This window comes from Saccostrea cucullata, unplaced genomic scaffold, assembly GCF_032062105.1.
Source record: "Saccostrea cucullata isolate Sc308-1 unplaced genomic scaffold, CSIRO_AGI_Scuc_v1 ctg444, whole genome shotgun sequence".
Taxonomy (NCBI): Eukaryota; Metazoa; Mollusca; class Bivalvia; order Ostreida; family Ostreidae; genus Saccostrea; species Saccostrea cuccullata.
This window is the reverse complement of record NW_026930720.1, coordinates 100270-105243: the sequence shown is the minus strand read 5'-3', so window position 1 is coordinate 105243 and position 4974 is coordinate 100270. Positions and strand designations below refer to the sequence as shown.

The following is a 4974-nucleotide window of genomic DNA, read 5'->3' as shown; positions in this document are numbered from 1 at the left end:
GGTATACCAGGGACGTACCTCTACAGGTGTCTGTGAAATGTGTATATACACAATAAACATGGGTGTCAGGAAAACTTACCAAGTTGTTGTTAAATTACATAAAACCACAGTAAAACTATTTTAGTTTGTAAGAAACAAAGTAATAATATAAAATCATTATAATAAAATAAAACTTACTTTGAGTTGTATATAATATAATATTGGAAGAATATTTTCAAACGAAACTTAAAAATTCAAGTAAAACATGTTGATGCTCCACAGAAGGAAAGTTGGAACGAGTGCCACGAACAGGGGGATCATGGTCAGCTTGGGATGGAAGAAGATGACGACATTTTTAAGACCAGTAGGTACAATATTGTACAGTATTTTATGTGTCCTCGAACGAAGAATGTTTCTGCTACTTTTGATTAATCCGGGCACCATACATAAAATGCCCGACGGTGAAATCGTTAGGACAAGCACTTTTTCTGTAATAATTATTTAACAATTCTATACATATCATTAAGGTCATTGATTTTAACCCGGATTTACTTGCTTGGAATCGTACTAATGTAAAGAATTTTACTTGTACCTTCCTTTGTTCAAGATAACATTTACAGAGTATGATGTACATGTGATTAATTATATATTTTGTAATGCATGTTCATGACCATTTTCAGCTCTTATCTTGCATGTTTAGATTGTTTTAATAGTTGCTGCATTGCCTGAGATGATTTTCACAGTCCTGGCCTTTGATAAAAGTGCATATTATACATGTAGATGCTTAACCAGTCAGTCACTAGGCTTGTGAATATGGTGAGAACCAGCTCAAATTATCATTCAAAACAAATAAACTAACTTTGATTTTATTAATCTATGTCTTTAAGCATAAGATTAAAAAAATATTGCAACTATGCCAAGTAAACAACATTTAAAGATTTATATTCTTAACATGCCTAATTTCCATATCCTTATTATTTTTAACTATGAATTCTGAAAGGTAATCTAAACATGCTAACTGCATGGGTATGTATAATTATTATAGATCAAATATAATCAAAGATATCATCTTCTATGAACTAGTATGAAGTACATGCATTTTACAGGAATCCGGATGCTCACAAGATTTAGGACAAGAACTGTATAAAAAAAAATGGTAAGATTTCTTCATTATTTTCTTAATCAATAAAATCACATGAATTGAAATTCATTTTTTTCAATGTTAGTCAGGCATTGAGCTTCAGCTCTAGCCTTTTCATTTAAGCTCACCTGAGCCATTTTAAGGCCTAAGTGAGTTTTTTGATCAGTGTCACAGTCTGGTGTTTGTCTGTTGTCTATAAACTTTTCACATTTTTACATATATCAGAATTAAACCTAATTTGAACAAAAAATTGCAAGATAGTGAATTCATATTCTACAGTAAACTGATCTGCCAGGTAGAAAAGAACAATTGTTTTGTAGAGCTTTAGTTTATTATTTGTCATATATTTATACGGATTTCAATAATGATACATCTTAAATGGTCATCTCCTCTTTCAGAAATTGTGCAAGGAAAGTTTGAAGTGTTTGTTTGAATGATCAACATCGAATTTGCTGAGCCTTCGTACTAAAAGTGAATCCGTTGGTGACGCCAATTATCTGTCAACCCTCTGCAAATTTCATGTTATATCTGTGAGGATGTGATTCTAGCAACATGACAGTTTTGTATCTTCCATAATTGGGATCTTTGGCACGTACATTGGTGGAAAATAGCAACTGTTCATGTTATGGGATCTTTGTATCAATGAAGTTGTGTACTACATATATTTTTGCATTTAATACATGTGTTTGTCACTCTAGTCACTAACTTTGTACAGTAAATTTACATTGGCCACTGGCACTTTATTGTAAATGTGTATCCTGTTGAGGTTTCAATGACCTCTCCCAATCCTTGGCCAATGTCATTTTATGAATCTAACCTCTTATTTAAAAAAAAATGCGTACTTTAGTTTACTACAAACATGTATATCATAACTTGATTATCATTAATTTAACCAAAGTGATCCCACAGTAATCTTTTTTTTTCTTGGATATTTCTGTTAAAAACCTTTGATGTAAAATACTTTGCAGTTTCATTGAGAATACATACATTAAAAAAAGTGTGCTTAAATTGTACATCTGAGTGGTATATGCTATTACATTTGTCTCAAAAAACATTGTAAAAGAAACTGTGCATTTTTTTATTTTGCAACTTGTTTAAAGTTTGATGTTAGAGAAAATTCGGTCGAACAAAGTTGTGTGATGAAAAATGACATTATTTAAAGCACATTATCATGAATATAACTGTTTAATTTAAATTATGAAGAAACATAAATAATCAATTTGAAAAAAAAATGCTGTCAATAGTGATGCAGTGTTTGTTTAATTAATATCAAATAAAAACACAAAATGTTTAGAGATTTCATGATTTATTTTTTCAGATAGTTGGTGAAAGAATGTTATTAAATATAAAGTATGCCAGGGGCTTGTTCAACAATTGCATCTGCATGCAAAAGTTGTATTATGAGAGTAATGAGTGTTTTCTGTCAATCATTTTTGTCAATTATTTTAGTCATCATGAACATTAATAATACCTTGAACTCTACATTTTTTCTGTCTTTAAAATGAAAATTACCAATATTTATATAAATTCATCATTTGTTAATGAATTACATTTAATGAATATATTCATGAATAAAGTTCATGAACCATCTTTATGAACCAGTCATGAACCGTTCATGAACACATCATGAATGTTCATGAACGATTCATAAAAGTTCCTGAAATTATGAATTTCACCTCGCAGGGGATATATAAATATGTTTGACTTTTCTGAAGAAGTTGACAAGCAAAAAAAAAAAAAAAAAAAAAAAAAAATCGCCCAAACTCGAAAATACTATTTAGGGGGGGGGGGGGGGGGGGTTGAATGCAAACTTCTTTCAGTACCAATTTTTTGGAATGTAATATTACATTTTCCTTTTTCCCTTATATCAATTTCCCGTAGTATAAAGTGAGGGGCCAACCAGCCTTTTAATTAACATTTTCAATAGTAAAAGTAATTTTAGGGGAAAAAAGGGGGGACCCCCTTCCCTCTTGCTACGTGCATGAAATAACTCGTAAAATGAGGGAAACCTACAAATTTTATTTAAAATATATATTTATTATGTTAGACTAAAGTAGAAAATCATACAAAAAGCAGTTAAATTGCATTGATTATAAAATTTTAGTAGCGTACTCTATCGTACTCTGTTATAGTGGTACCGGGTCGGACTAGTGAAATCTTTCCGTTTAGGGGCCTAGTTTTAACAAAACTAATCTACTGCTGACGGATATCTGATCTTGGGAAAATCGTGTAAGGACATTATCTTTATGTGTGATGTGCAGCCCGCGCTGCACCGTAAAATTTCCCCATTCTTTTCTTCGACCTAGATATACCGTGTCACACTTGTGACGTCGCACACGTCATTTCCGGTATACAGCGATTTTCAGTGCGAGCTCTCAGGTGTAAACTAAGCTATTTTTAGTAATATCTCTAATCAGCGAAAGTGATAGTGGATGTTCTTTATATCATTTTACTCATAATTATAATGATTATCGAACTATGTTAAAATGTAAAACCTGTCAAGCCTTTCTTTAAGTTACACATTAATACAGAGAGCAAGTTTACATACAATTTATTACCCATATAACCCACCATACACGAAAATTGGCTAATAATTGGGTCAACATCTTAGCGCTGCATTACAGAATTTGAATTAAATGCTTTTACACAATAATTACATTATTTTACATGCAACTTACACTTACACACAGTAATTTCACTTACATAGTTACTTTACTGTTTAGAATCATAATGAAACTAAATACGACAATACTAGAGCCGATACTACATTAAAAACTACTCACTACAATGTTTATAAAACATACAAACTACACAAACGAACGAACATTCTAACGATTAAACTAAAATTAAAATACGTTGAAATAACAAAGTAAACCCAGGACCGTTTAATTAACGAAACAGAGAAGAAGATGTAAATAAAACATGTTACTCACCTCAGAAGTCAGTGTCTGTAATAACTCTTTAAAGGTACTTGGACACAGATTTGAAGTTAATATTTTCTCATTTTTTCTGTATAATATCACGAATTATATATTTTAATAGCATTTCACACAAAAATTATTTAAAAATCTTATTTCATTTTAAAGTTATTAAAACTTTAAGTTTTTTGGCGGGTTTGATTGACATATCCTTGCACTTTCACAAATTTAATTTTATTCTTAATCCTTAGGAAAAGTGACAATCTCGTTTTGTATAAATGAAAAATATTAATACTATAATCCAGAAAATTCAGAGTAGACATGTTCGAAAGCAAAACAAACACACAATATATTGTCAGTCCGTGCAGTTGTGGTAAGCAGACTGTGACGATTGAACGCACCCGGTGAATTCTAAATATAAACAATAACAGATCTACTGCCCTGTTTTTCATAGTGAGTTGTGTAAAATTTTACTACAAAAAAGCTCAAGGGCTTCTCCAAATATTTCACGGAATTTAATGTGTCACAGACAGAACTACAGACATGGGTACGGAAGGACAGGCATACCGAAATAAAATAATATCCTCTGTAATGTTATCACATTTAATTTTGTGTATTCTCTATGATATAAGCACTGCAAGTTTTGTGTATGTTGTAAGCGGCCCTGATCTATTTTTAGATAGTATTGAACGCCATATTGGTTGGTTCTAACTTTACGTGGTGTCAGAAGCTAAAACCGTACAACGCAAGGATTAATGGAGCAACTGAAGCCTCCAGACCATCTTTCGATGGAAGGAAATCTTGCGGAGAATTGGAGAGAGTGGATCCAAGGTTTTGAGCTTTATCTAACAGCAACAGGAATTGCAGAGAAAGCCGAGAAAATACAGGTAGCTACTTTGTTGCACGTGGCCGGCATCGAAGCACGCCGTGTTTATA

At 31.8% G+C, this 4974-nt stretch overlaps 1 long non-coding RNA gene across 1 annotated transcript; it reads left to right on the top strand.

Moving 5' to 3' along the window:
- Window positions 1-243: 243 nt before the first annotated feature.
- Window positions 244-1630, top strand: LOC134229835 (uncharacterized). The gene is made up of 4 exons (XR_009984236.1): window positions 244-343; window positions 693-795; window positions 1086-1135; window positions 1519-1630. It is a non-coding gene; the product is annotated as an uncharacterized LOC134229835 (long non-coding RNA).
- Window positions 1631-4974: the final 3344 nt, after the last annotated feature.